Genomic DNA, 15,488 nt, shown 5'->3' on the forward strand with positions numbered 1-15,488 from the left:
GTGCTCCCAGTAATGCTGAAATTGGCTCAGCCCATCCTCGACTCTGAATTGGATTAAACGGGTCTGCGGATACAGTGTTCTGTCAGGATTTGTGTAAATTTGAATACAATTTGTTCCTCTTTTATTAGTATTTGTTTTAAATAATTAACTGAACCATCCAATTAACTGATACTTTTAAATACTTAAAATAAATATTTGCATTGTTTGTTTGAACAGTGCCTGCTGAGCGTTGCTGTTTCATTAAACTTTGATTAGTAAATCACAACTATCTTCTTTAAATTGGCAGACCGGGAAATCCCAGCGGAGCTGCGCAGCGAACGGGTGTTTGAACAGCTTTAGGACCCAGAGGAAGCCTGCAGGCAGCAGCCGGAGCTCAGACGCGCAACCATTTGTATGCTGTGCTGCTTTGCCGTATCCTGATAACGGTAAAGGATTCGCATCTGAAACGGGATTAGGCGTGAGTTTTGTTTTGTTTCTTTTTTTCCCCCCTGCATTTATTTATTTATTTGCAACAGGACGCAGGTATTTCCGGAAGATCGCTCTCCTTTGTTTTACGCAAACTCACTTAACGTATTCGCTCTTGTTCCTTTCTGATTTTCTGCGCTGCACCGGAAAGTTGCTTTGCTCGGACCATGGGAAAGATTACTTTCTAAATCATCACGGTTCAAGAAGGTAAGTGTATTTAGAAGAATGTCATTCTTTAATTATGCCGCACTGTTTTCGGTTGTGCTTTTTGGTTGCTGAACTGCCCAAATGTTTTAGCAAACTTAGTTGCCCGTTAAAACAGGTGTTTTGTTAACCAGTTTCAAATAGCAGGTGAGCTGCTTGGTTTGGGCTTTGACTAGAAATGCTGAAAGAATGGCGATAAGGAGACAGAAACTGAAATCACTGAAATTTGAAAACAATTTGTATATTCTCACAGGGATCTGCTTTTCAAAACCGGCTATTCTTCTGCTTTTTCTCTATTGTTCATTATGAACCGTTAGATAGTCCATTTATGTTTCAAAAGTACGCCGTCCGTGATTTTTTTTTTATAATAAATGGTTAATGTAAATGTTTATATGAACTGTGGAAAGAAACATTCTTTTTTTTTTTTATTCCTCTATGTGAAAATTTCACTGGCGACTTATACGATTGTGACGGGCAGTCTGTCAGATTTCAGTGCAGCGGTTGCTGTCAGATGCCATGCCACTTTAGCTTTTGATGCCCCTGTCCATGACGGTTGAATTATTTTCCTACTACCCCCATGCCACCCAAATCCCCCCAGCGTTGTGTATAGTTGACTCTAAGTAATATGCTGCTAGCATTTGTTATGAGACGTAGCGTGAAACCAGAAGTTTTGCATTATTTATGAAGAATAAGTCATTTGGGAACATCCCATTCGTCCTATTAGGATCTTTGCCGCGTGTATCCGCGGTGTGCTTGAACACTGGAAATCTGATCCAGTGCATCTATGATTTTTTTTTTCCTTGGCAGCTGTGGAGAGCTTGCAGAAGACGAGCTTTTAATTTTAAAACAACCTTGGTTTAATTAGGCGAATGCAGTTACTTTTCCGTCCTTTGAAGGTCTGCATCAGCGACCACCGTATTCCAAAAGCCCAAGGCAAAAGGGCTGCTTTATAGGGAACGCTGGTTTTAATATATAGGAATAAGGAGTCGCGTAGAACAAATTTCCCTTATGCCCATATGTGTTATAGGAGTGAAATCTGGGAATTCTAGTGGGAGCTGGGGAAAGTTTCAGTATCATTGTTAGATTCTGAAAGCAGAAACTTAATAGTATCCTTTTATCGGCAGCAGGAGTAGTTAAGAGGCTTTGCTTGTATTGGTATTATTGCCAGGCACCGTTATTTTTTCTTTATGTAGTGCCTTAAATTTTATTAAGGAATTGGTATTAATGTATATTACAAAAGGCAAACAACCCACACGAGTGGATTAACTAAGGCATTGATGTGATTTTTAAATAAAGAACACTGTACTAATGCTATTCTTCAGGGATGCCATAGGGGAAACATTTTGAGTCCCAAAAGAAACATTCACGTGAAGGTTCTAGAAGGAATATTTATTTATTTAGATCCATAACAGCATCTGAAAATAACCATGAATTCATTACTGAAATGGATTCGTGATTTTAAAAGCATGTAATCACACATGCAAAGTTCAGGTTTTCTTGACTTGCTGGGTCGCCTGCTATGCATTAAAGACTTCTGTTTTGTCCACATGGACCCTTTTCAAAGCCCAAAGGGCAAATTTCATATGCAAGGAACCATGACCAGAATTCTTATTTATTTGTCAAGCAACGGTTCTACGAGTAACCATAGAACCCAGGAAAGGTATCCTGAAAGACCCAGCATAATGTAAAGCTTTTATAGGAGAAACATTTATCAGTCCATAAAAAAGATATCCACATGAAGGTTCTAGAAAAAAAAAAAAAACATTTCTTTATGTAGATCCTTAACAGATGCCATACGTAACCATAAATAGCTATATGTGAAATACCAAATGGTTTCCTGATTTTTAGAAGGACTCTTGCGGCATACACTCACACGTTCTAAGTTCATGTTTTCATGACTTGTTAGGTCGCCTAGTAAGTATAAAGATTTCTGTTTTGTTCACAAATTAGCAACCTTTTAATATCCCGGAGAACCAATGTCAATGTAAAGAAACTCCCAAAATTATTTGTGTGTGTGGTGGGGGGAAACCACATAACCCAGTAAAGGCGCCAGCATTTTTCAGAGTGTGTTTTCATTTTTAATCGTTTAATTAGCCCCCTCTTATCCACATTCTGAATCTGCATTCGAGAGTACAGAGCTATCAGGAGCCAGGCAGAACTAAGTCTGAATGAGATATAAGACACCTAGAACCATACTTGATTTTTGTAGTTAACGGTATTATCCGCCGGTCCTTTTGGCGTGGTGCTGTTCATAATGCGTGGTGCTGAATTCGTGATCAACTTTCTAAAGGGTGGTCCATATCTAATTATGCAGCTCCAGATCGCATGTATGACTTTGATTTATGCGGGGACAATTCCAGTTCGGTGCAAAGATGATTCTTCATGTCGTCATTTCGCACACTTCTCGATGGTCCGGGATTTTTTGGGTGATTTTCTATGTAATAAACTTAATAAGTTATAGCGTAATGAATATTGCATAATTAGATCTGGACCACCCTATATTTCCACTAATGGGTCCCACACTGGTGTCCCACACTGGATAACATTATATTTTGTTACTTTCTGCAGTTTTGCTAATAAAAGTTAAAAGAAAAGCTCCCTCTAGCTGTTAGCAGGTGTTCTAGTATTTAAACACAGTGAGGTATTAGAAAGAAGGAAGAAGGAGAGCGTCACCTGATTCCACGCGGCACGCGCTGCGCGGTGATTACAAAGAGTCCGTGCGCTTCGTTTCTCCAGGGCAGCACTAATTGTGCCGTTGTAACGGTTCGCGCTCTGTGCTTCATTTATTAGAGGAGTACAAAGCGCCACTCCACGTGCTCATCAGCGATCAGAGAGTGCCACCATTCTTTACTGCTGTGTCGTGTATCATCTGTAACAGGGCTAACAATGTTCATGTTCAAATGCTATTGTCATTTAACTGATAATTTACATGATGGCCTAAAAATTCAGTTCTGCTTCTTGTTTAGTGCGTTGTCACATTAATTAAAATTATTTCATTAAAAAAATAGTTGATGTAGAATGCAGTTCAGTCACTCAAGTTATTCAAGAAGTTGCACATTTAATGATTTGAACCATGTTTATTTTGCAAAATAAAAGTCAGCTCATTGAAGTACTATATATTTTGGAGTGTCTTTTTTCATTTATCTGTTTATTTTTGTAGCTTTAATATATTCAAAATAACGACACCTGGATCATGGTGAGAGAATTTATATGTTGTCTGCTTTGTAGTTCTGGAAAGTAAACATGGTGAGGAGCTATGTTATGATTCCACGGTATATTATATTATCCTTTCCTGGCAGGGATGACAAGTTAATAAAAGGACAGTGAAGGATACCCAATTAGTACTCTGCCCAGAGGGCAACAGAAAATGAGAACAACTGTAAGAATAGACGTGGAGAAAAAACATAAACGAAGCAAGGGTCTGTACCAGTAGAACGAAAACCCACTGATTACCAAAGACAAAAAGAGTGAGAAAAGAACAAAGTCAAAAAGGTTGCAGATTTCAAAATCAGTAAAAACAATCAAACACAAATTGACGAAATTATCCCAGCAAACATGTATGCAATGACCCCATGTGGGCAGACTATGGGCAATGTGGGCATGAAAAAATCCACTGGCCCAATGTGGGGGCTGCTACAGGGGGAACACTAACAAAGCTCACTTAATTAACCCAAATGGATTAATGGCTGGCAAGACAAGTCCAGTAAATTCCTCCTTGGCCCAGTGATGGTGATGATGTGGTAACGCTGGGCAAATGTCATAAAGGCCCCTGTAGTTCCCTGCTTTTTAATGTGGTAGTGTAAGAAACACTGCAGATTAGTATTGTCGGTGGGTTTTAGATGTTGATTGTAGAATTATAGACAACAATTTTAACAACTACAAAAAGTATTATTTATATATTTGCTAAAATGGCACACATTTTTTTATATATTATTGTTACTAATATTAAGAAAGGTGTTTTGTAAGAATAAATAGTTTAAGGTCCCCATTAACTTGCATATTCTCCTTGTGTTTATGTGCATTACCTTCCACAGTCAGATGTGCAGGTTAGGTTGGCTGGTGACACCAAATTAGCCTCTGATGTGTTTGTGTGTATTCACCCCGTGATTGGTTAGTGAACTGTCCAGAGATTGTTTCTACCTGTGCCCACTGCATGCTGGGATTGGCTCCAGCTACTTCCCTGGATAAGTGGGTTTTGAAAACAGATGTATGGACCAGTAAGGCATGGATTATTTTTTTTCAGGTTCCTCACCAAACTTGGGCTCCCTGGCTGTTGGGCTAATGTTGCCCCAATGTGTAAAGCCCATCTGGGCCATTTTGGCTGCCAACATAGGAACTGTACTTGTCCAAGGTCAGTTTGTTTGCTGAGTAAAGCACAAGAAGGGTTTTGGAACCCGAATATTCAGATAAGGAGGTGAACCTAGAAAGACCCTTTTATCTTGTTGCATAATGACTGACAGAGTCACGACCTCTGAAGCCACACCCCTTACTGGGTAAAACCTGTCAATTTAGCACAGCTGAACAAAAAACAAGATGGCAGTGGAAATCTTCCCCAAATGAAAAAAAAATGAGCTTTACAAAGAAGCATTGAATTGAAAAACAGACAATTTCATCAAAAACCCCTATAATGAAATGAAGCTTAATAACCTACAAATTATTTTAGAAAAGGTCTCAGAATCCTGATGATAAGATGATTTTCATCCCCTAAGCTGATACTAAGATATCTGTCTTATTGAGGACCCGGCAGGATTGTCTGGTCCTTTCATGATTATTTAGCCGTTAGGCTTGCAGGAATACTTGGAGCTGCCAGGGGGAGCTCTTAGAACAAAACACTTGGAATTTTACAGAGTCCAGCCCTAGGGGTAACTTGTAGTTTATTCAATAAATACATCAGGGCTGCGATCAAAAGGACTTCATTGCCACAAGCTAAACCAGCTCAGAGTTGTTTGTGGGGTAGAGATAAGCAGGGCCATCTTAACGCACGGGCATGCTGGGCAGTTGCCTCGGGGCTCCATGCTAATCTATGTATGTTGTGACTCATTGTCAATAAATAAATACTATACAGCATTAAACTGCAAATATTTGTTATTGTGTTACAAAATGGGCATTGGCATTCTCCTCTGATTTAGTATCAGGCAACCTGATGTGCTTGTATGTGTATGGATCTCACGCACTACATAACTTAAAAGCGGATATGTTAACATCACTTCAACTCAATTCTCTGCAAAGAAATTTCACAAATATTTTTATTGAACACTTGATTAATAATAAATAATTCATAGTCATTTCATACTGTGCCATCTCTGTCTGTATGGTTTACCAATTGAGTATCATTTATATGTTGAAATTTTGGTATTTTTCAAGGCTCATGTTATATTGTTCAAATGTTTGTGTTGATTAATCTTTGCTGTACAGCATGGTTTTTAATGTTTAAACACTGATTTTGTTGGAAGTACCAATACAATAAATATATGCTTAATTTTATCCACCATTTACATTTTTATTCCTGTGAGTGGTTGTGTAGGTAGGGGCCTCAGTGCGCTGCATTGCCCGGGGGCCTATAACGCTGTTAAGAGATCTTGGCTGGAAGGACAGAAAGATACAAAAGTTAAAAATGGAGAGCAGTGTTGTGCTTGTGATTAACAGTGCGGGAAAAGCTGATGGCACATTACATGACTTCTAGCCTGAGGGGATGTCAAACTTGATGGCCGCAGTTACCCATCTCGCTCCCCGAAGGATGTCAGATTACATGACCAGTTATCGTAAGGGATCATAAATTAGATGACACCAGGACATCATTCAGGAACAGTTTCATGTTTCCAAAGTTTCGTGAGCTCATGCCTTTCTCTGACAGCCATTAATGTGCCGCCTGACTGCGCTGGTGTTGTATGAATGGTTTCCAGGTATGGCAAGTTCATCTGTAATCTTTGCTCCATTTGTTTTGTTTTCTTTTTTCATTCTGTGGTGGTATGTAAAACATGAATATTAGACATTGCAAGGTAGCTGTTTTATATGCTTTGTACTTCGTGGGTGAGCGGTGCGCTCATTGGCAGTCAGATCTTGCGTACAAAGAGCCCATCCATGCAATTTAAGGCAAACCTATTTGATTTTGTAGGGATGAGTCACAGACTAGTTTGGTTCAGTGGTTAGGTATGTCAGACTACGTGACTGGTGGTCACAGGAGTGCCCCCAATTGCTAAGATTATGAAAATAAAATCTACGACTTGAAAATCGCTGAAAATGCTTTGTAATGTGTCAGGGCCTTAAGAGGAAGAGGGAGTTGGGGTCTTTATTTGTATTAGGTAATCACAGAGAGGTATAGATTGTCTTTATTTATGTTTTTGGACTTGTTAATTCTATATCACCTTTCCAATTTTTGTGTTTCATTTTTAGTTAATTAAACATACTTTTATGTTACCAAGGGCTCAGTAATGATATTCTGGGCTTGGGATGTGCATGAAAGTGATTCCTTTTGTTCACAAGTTATTTCACATGAGAATCTCTCGAAAATGAGATTCGTGCATGTGCGCACAAACACACACACACATTCACACAAACTAGTAAACAGATAACCAAATGTCACCAATTGACAGCATTGTTCCTTGTTATATATTTCTCAGAAGAAACTGAAATACTAGAAGCTAAGGCGTTAAAAATGAAAAGAACATGTCAACATCTTGCCAGAAACATCCTTAGGATATTGTAGCAGTAAAACTGCAACCTGTCATTGTTAGGCTGCAGTGCTAATGTAGTAGTAGTAATAGTAGCAGCAGAGGTACTCACATGTGTGCAGCGTACAGCAACATTCTGACCAACATTAAGAATAAATTATTCATTATATAATATTAATAATGACATTTATAAAAAATATGTGGGCAACTCTGCAGCTTATTATTTCAGTAATTATAATTGCCATCATTATAGTACCTATCCATCATTTTCCATTCCCAGTTTATCTGGCTAATATTCACAGGTAGTCTTAGTCATTAAGAAGTCGTGGGTGAAAGTAAGCAACAGAATTGAGAGCAGGCTGCTTACAGGTATTCCTCCCAAAAATCATAACAGAATTTATTAGACTTTATGCATCGACCCTTATAAGCATTGTAAGAACTGGAACTCACCACATATAGAAACAAACACCCTAGAAAGAGGCCTGAGGTTTCAAATTCTGTGTGGTGTCATCTTTACCCTCTGTGTCACTTCTATACTCTTATAATCACTTGTTTTAGGGCTGGGCATTCACTATGAGCTGAGGTTACTAACAGTGAATTATCAGGTATTTATTTCCTACCTTGTATTTGATATTGTCGGAATAGTCTCCTGCAATGTGAATGCACTAAATGGGTTAAAAAAACTGACGTACCTCCTTGTGTGGAGCGTGAAATGTGAATTTCAATTGGACAAGGACAAGTACCTGGGGAGTGGAAAGTGGCAAATATGACCCCAATCTTCAAGAAGGGATACAAAATGGATCCTGGTATTTACAGAGTAATTAGTTTTACTTCTAATTACAGACCAATTAGTCTTACTTCTGTGCTAAGCCATGTGTAAGAAAGTTTAATGAGGTCACTCCCTCAACCGGAAGTGGTTACCTGTTCACAAAAGACTTTTCTTTCCGCCATATTGGTTTATCAACAGCATGTTTGTTTGTTTATTGTTTTTTTTACATTAAATAAATATAAAATACTGGAATTCAACAGTCTCAGATCACCAGTTATCTGACCGTGACTCCTGCACTCGGCGCATTTCCAGAGGTCCCTCTTTTACACCATGCATTATGGAAACTATAATAACAAATAAATTAGAAAATTATCTAAAAGAAAATAATATTCTAAGTAGCAACCAGCATGGGTTTATGAAAGGAAGGTCCTGCCAAACCATTCTTTTTGATTTTTTGAAGAAGCATCCAGAATAGCTGACAAAAACAAAGCCTACAACATGATTTACACCAAAACAAAGTATACAACATGATTTACCAAAAAGCCTTTGACTCAGTTGTCCCACACCAAAGATTAATTCTGAAATTAGAAGCTGTAGGCATCAGATATAACCTACAAATCTGGACCTCTAGGTGGTTAATCAGCCAGAGACAAAGAGTACAGATCAGAGGAGAATGCTCCAAATGGGCAGTGTAATCAGTGGACTCCCTCATTGTTCTGTCCTTGGACCGTTACTTTGATTTTGTTATATTAATGATGTTGATTTTGGTATTGTTAGTAAACTTGCGAAATATGGAGATGACACTAAAATTGGAGGAATGGCAGACACTGAGGAGGCAGCAAAGAGAATTCAAAAAGACCTGTACAAGCTTCAGAAATGGGCAAACACTTGGCAAATTCAGTTTCATGATGAAAAGTGCAAATTGCTGCAGATGAGAAAAAGGATAATCTCTCTCTGTCTCTCACTCTCTCTCTCTCTCTCTATATATATATACAGTATATAGATATGTCTGTCTTGTCCGTATGTCTGTCCACTTTTTAGGAGAGAACTACTTAATGGATTTAGATTGGGTTTTTTCTATAATTTGCTTGAACATTCTGGTTGATTTTGCAACTTCTGTCATCACGCAAAGTATCATAGTTCGCTTGTGGTACTGATTTATTTGCGCAAATCTGAAAGAGACTCCGCTGGCTGAGGAGAGGGGACGTGGGCCCTACTCACTCATGCACCAGCCTTGGGGCGTATCTTACCTCCGCTAAGCTAGCAAACGAGAGAAATACTCAACGGATTTAGATCGGGTTTTTTTCTGTAATTTGCTTAAACATTCCGGTTGATTTTGTGACTTCTTTAATCACGCTAAGAGTTATAGTTCGCTTGCAGAATTAGCGATACAGTCACGCTAATCCGAGGGAGAGGCTGCAGGCCAAGGGGAAGGGGAAGCGTAACATCAGGAATGGGGAGTTAGGCAGGGCCCTCTTCACTGTCCTGTTTCACTACTACACGGACGGAGCTGTGGGGGATGACCAGTCAATTATAGATACAAGATGCGAGACACTGTCATACAGGAAGCCATCTCTGAAAAGGATTTAGGGGTTTATGCTGACACAACATTTTCACTGAGTAAGCAACACACAGAAGCAATTAAAAAGGCAAATAAAATGTTAGATCATATCATACAATTGTAGAATTTAAGTCAATGGATGTTATACACAAACTCTACAATGCACTAGTAAGACCACATCTTGTGCTGTGTGTGCAGTTCTGGTCACCACAGTAGAAGAAAGACATAGCAGCAGTTGAAGCAGTGCAGAGGGAGAGCAACCAAGTGCATCATAGGAGTTAAGGGCATGTCCTACTGTATAAAGACTTAGAAAATTAAACCTGTTTAGTCTTGAGAAGAGGAGACTGTGTGGGGGCCTAATCCAGGTATTTAAAATCCTCAAAGGCATTGATAAATTAGATCTATCAGAATTCTTTCATCTTAAGGGTGAATCCCATACTCAAGGACATCAGTGGAAATTAAGGAGAAGTGCATGTAGGAATGAAGCCAAGAAGCACTTTCTTTACACAAAGAGTTGTGGGACTCTGGATGAGTTATTGGGAATGCTTAGCTATTAGCTAAAGAAATGGGTTTGATGGACTGAAAGGTCTCCTCTCCTCTGTCAAATTACTTATGTACTTATGGAGTTCACACACTAGATATAATTTTCAATTTGGTTACATTTTTACTGTTTGTTAGGCTCCATTACTAATTGTATGTTCACCACACACTACACTTCAATAATTTACAAATTTCATTAATACCACAAAATGCTAAATGGCCGTGTATCCGACACTAGAATTTTTACAATTTCACGATTTAAATTTGTTGTTACACAGCTGATAAAACTGTAGTGTATTGGGTTGTTATGAAAAACTAATTTCTCAGAAATTGTTGTATGTTATTAACATGATCCCCGGAGGCTGTATTAGCTGATGAACTGATATCTGACACATTCAAATTGCCTGTTGTTGGGTAAACATGTAAAAATATTTAATCTCTATTAAATAAATTTTCTAGACAAAACTGATTATCGCACTTAGATTATGCATGTCTCAAAACCTAAATATGGGTAGAAAAAAGGACGGGTGAAACATAAGAAGGAACAAGGAAACATTCATAACCCACCACGCCATACCACTCGTCTGGGTATTTTAATTATTCTCCAATGAATTAATACAAATCTGACTTATCTACTATAGTTTAGAGCCAGTAAACTCAGAGCTTACTTTACTTTTCCATTCAATGTGTTTCTTCTTTTATAAACACTTGAGGAAAATATGTATTTAGCTCATTTGCAATTTTCTGCTTATTTTCAATACTTTCTCCTTGTGCATGTCTATGGCTTCTTTTGTTCCTTTTTACTGCTTCTACTTAAGTAATTTTGGACAAATCTTTCAGTGTTTCTTTTGTCTTTAACAGCAGCTCCCATTTCACTTTTAACTCTTTTAATGTGGTTTCCAGTATTCCTCTTGGTCTGATTTTTTTTAGTTATATTTATATTTTCTTCTCTTAAAATTATGTTTGTAATAATGTCCTTATAATGTTGACTTCAGGGGTCATGAACTTAGTAATTGGTGGGGTTGAAGGTCTGCTGAGTGTTCAATTGTATATCCAAACTGCAGATTTAAAACCCCAAAGTCCTGCGCTGAACCTTTCCTTGAGTGTCCTTTTGTTATAAACCTTTGCTAGTTTTTGACTTCGATTTTGTCTCTTGCTTAATCACTTTGCTTAGTATTTTTTGATCTCTCAGTTTTGACCTCTTTCTGCATTTCCAATAAGTTTTTGTCAGCTTGTTGGCAGAACAAGGTCAGGGTCAATCATAAAGGGACAATTTATTGTCAAGTTAACCAAACACTCCAGTCTTTAGAAAGTAAGAGAAAAATAGAGGATCCAGAAAAAAAAAATAGAAAAGACAGGGATAACGGGATACCATACATAGTAAACACCTGAGATTTAAACCCAGGATTCTACAGTATTAATGTAGTATACAAGGGGGTGCCCAAAAATAACCAGAATCTGTACCGGGCACACAATCAAGACTTAGTTGCGAATTTCATTGCTAGGTGTAGCATACTTACAGTATTCTGTGGCATCCTGCCAAGTTGCATTGCTCTGTATTATTCTTACGGTATTCCGTGTCAGTTTTTTCTTGGTGCTTATTAAACGTGTTCTGCGAATTTTGTGATGGGTGATCATAAAGAACAGCGAGTCTGCGTTAAATTTTGTTTTATCTTAGGGAAAGTAGCTGCTGAAACTGTAGCGATGTTTGAAATGGCCTTTAAAGAGGAAGCTTTAATTAAAACACAGGTCTACAAGTGGTTTTCGCGTTTCAATCGAGAGGAAATGTCACCGAGATCTGGACGACCTTCCACAATTAGGAATGACGAAAATCTTGAAAAACTTCACAATGCAATTCCCGAAGATCGTCATTGAACTATTGAAGAGATTTCTGAATTGACTTGTGTGTCTTGGAGTTCTTGCAACCCTCCCTACTCACCTGATCTTGCTCTATGTGACATTTTCTTGTTCCTGCATATGAAAAAAAGAACTCAAAGGAAAGCGTTTTTTTGTACTGTAGAGGAAGTTAAAGAAAAATCGCTGCAAGCATTGGACAATGATCCTCTTCAGCAATTCCAAAAATGTTTCCACCAGTGGGAAAACTGTTGGGACAAGTACATTCATTCACATGGAGAGTACTTTGAAGAAGACTCAAGTTTCAGTAAGTAACTTCACTTTTTCGGATATTTCGGTATATATATATATATATATATATATATATATATATATATATATATATATATATATATATATATATATATATACACAGGGATATTCTGTTGTAACTCCCATTAGGATGAAGCAATCTGAACCAAAAAAATACACTGTATACCTTGACGTATGTGGAATCGATTGCATTACATGCAATGCTGGAAGAGATTTCCGTTTTCTGCCAGACACATTTCGATGTTTCAGAAAGTATCAGCAAGCGTCTCGGGGGGCATTTAATAGCAGTGATTTCACGTTAGATGTTTTACTTCAAATCTTTCACAGTGCAATGCCTGTTCCGGCATTGTTGTTGTTGAGCAAACCCCAAAGGAAGAAGTCTGGTGGTGTCAGATCCAGTGACCATGGTGGCCAAAGCTCCTTTGAAATTACCCTGTTGTTGAAGAAGGACTCAGATTTTTTTTTCTTCAAATCCAGTTATTTTTGGGTACCCCCTTGTATGTGAATTAATAAAAAAAAAAGTGTCAACAAAATAAGTAGGTTTTTTTTGCATTTTTGTACTATAATTTTTCATTATTCATCTAAACTGTCTGCTTTAACCACTATAAAATATACTGTATTACCTCTAGCTAAAGTATAAATTGTTGTATAAATTAAACCTAGATAATCACATTTAGACTTGTGGTAACACCTTTCAAGTAAGTGTTTTAATATTTTCCTTCACCAGATACTTTTTTTCTATTCAAATCTTTTGAAGAATACCCACAAAAGGGAATTGTTCACATTTGGATTACCGCCTGGCTTTTTCTCTTTTTTTTCTCTCTGCTGCACAACACCTCTCTGTGTTATTTAACTTCATTTAACAGTAGCACTATGAAAAGCATGCTGTTTTCCTTCCTGGAGTCCTCAAGCACTCCTGCTGGCGCCTTCTAGATGTCCAGCCAGCCACAGAGTGGACTGTGGTTTACTCGGGCAGTCTTGCTTTATTTCCCTACAGAGTGACAGCTAATCATTCCGAAGCTACCAGAATAACCCTGTGTGTTCCTTTCAGACCTGCATATGTTTTCTCCAATTTGTAATCATGCCTGTAAGCTATTTGTGATTTTTAACTGAAGTTAATTAATGAAATCCCACTTTTTACTTGTAACATCTTTCAATTGTTGCAGTGCCTCAGAAAATCAGGACATCAGGGATTTGTACGCCATTCAGACAATAATTCACAGGATGTTGCCTTCTGCGAGCTGCAGTGTAACACATGAAATGACACCTGTTTTTATTGTTTGGGAGAGTGAAAGCAGGTGCGTTTTTTAACATCACAGGACTGTTTTGACTACTTTCAGTTTATAGTAAGAACTGGCAATTTGGATATTTTGACGGGCCCAGCACATTTCGACACTTTTACTTCCTGAGAGTTCTGAATTAAATTGCAGAATAATCACTTTGCTTTCCCCCAAATCTCAAAACCTGCATAGCAGGTAACTTTACATTTACAAGTGCCCAAGGAAAGCTCAGATTTTTCTGTCTAGTCTCGCTAACATCTACAGTCCATCATCATTGGCAGAATTCCATTCTGATGTGGCACCTGCGAGGGGGGTTAAAGGCAGCACAGAATATGACTGGCATCCAGCTGCCTTCTGTTCAGGACTTACAGCATTTATCATTTGCTGCCTTAGAAAGGCAAACAGTATAATTAACAAAATCAGCAATCCTGCACAGTTACCCTTTTTAGTCTTCCATTCTGGACCATTGACGCCCACAACAGGAGATTAACCCTAATCTATGAATGAGGGGGTCTCCAAGACCCCCAGTCACAGATTTTCAAATTCTTTCTCTTTCAAGGTAATATGACGACCATGACATTTTTTCACTTTTCATTTTGTGTTGTCTTGAAAAATGTGCCGAAATCCGCTTCTCAATAGCTTAGTGCAAATAAATGCTACAGTAGCACAAAGTAGTTGGGGGGTCTACGAGACCGCCCCATTCATGGAAACGTTACCGTTTTTGTACGAGCGTTTTTGCTTCGTTTTATATTTTATATTTGAATTTTCTATTTAAATTTGTATTTTCTTTGGTTTAGATTTTCTTAGTCCTGCATGAGACATTGCTGGTGTATAGTTTGTTGGAGCAGCAAGTCCAGTTGATGTGTTTATGAACAATGAGTCAATGACCAACAAAGAAATTCAATGCAAGTGAAGCCCTGGCTGAAATAATGAAGGAGTTGTCAGATTTCAATACTGTACATCAGACAACTCAAATGAAAAGGACAATGATGAAGGAAGTGACACTGTGTCAAGTGATGAGGAAACAAAAATTGATGATGAAACAGCCCCGTGGAGATGGCAGCAAATGTAGCTAAGAAGCGACGCTGTCACACGTGCCCAAGGGCAAAGGAGAGAAAGATAAAGACCGCTTGCTCCCAGTGCAAACTTTCGGTTTGCCAAGAATATTCAGAGCATTCCCTTGTGTGTCTGGCCTGCAAACAAGCTGAAGTTGAGGCAGATTCTGAGTGACTGTTCTGTATGCGAATCAGACGTGTATCTGACATCTTGTTTTAGTGCTACTATGACTGTGTTTTATATGATTTGGTGAACACTAAACACGCATTACTATCACAAAGGTACCCTGTAAACCATTGGAAATTTACATCACACTTACATCATTTCAGAGATAATAAAAATTTCTGATGTTATTGTATTGCTTTTTAGGCAGATTTAACCAGTTTAAAATGGTCTGCAAGATGGGGGTTTGCAAGACCCTCCATTCTTGGAAACATTATAAAAACAGCATTCATGGATAAGGGTTAAACACATTTTCAATGCACAAGTCATAATTTTACTGAACAGCCAGTTATAGGGACAAATACTATATGTAGTGTAGTTATTCTGGCAAATAGTATAATAACAAATGCTGTATGTGTTTTTGTATATTGTACAAGTAGAAAAGAGACAGTAAAAGGAGAAGCGCTACGGTATCCACCGAGATTGCCATTTAATTGCGGCAATGCTAATAGGGAATGTTTTGTGTTCATTTTGTTTGTTTGTTTGTATTATTTTCCTAATTACTTTAGTAGTGCTTCTGTGGTCAGTCTAGCTCCAACAGTCACAAGTCCATG

The 15,488-nt window shown here is 38.1% G+C and overlaps 1 protein-coding gene across 1 annotated transcript in view; it reads left to right on the plus strand.

Annotated features, from left to right (window-relative positions):
• The first annotated feature begins 422 nt into the window (after window positions 1-422).
• robo1 (roundabout, axon guidance receptor, homolog 1 (Drosophila)) overlaps window positions 423-15,488 on the plus strand; it is a 1,363,953-nt gene continuing 1,348,887 nt past the window's right edge. Inside the window, exon 1 of the mRNA XM_039745862.1 lies at window positions 423-672. The gene's annotated coding sequence lies outside the window, so the exon portion shown is untranslated. The remainder of the gene's footprint in view (window positions 673-15,488) is intronic.

The sequence above is a fragment of the Polypterus senegalus genome, chromosome 2, assembly GCF_016835505.1.
Source record: "Polypterus senegalus isolate Bchr_013 chromosome 2, ASM1683550v1, whole genome shotgun sequence".
Taxonomy (NCBI): domain Eukaryota; kingdom Metazoa; phylum Chordata; class Cladistia; order Polypteriformes; family Polypteridae; genus Polypterus; species Polypterus senegalus.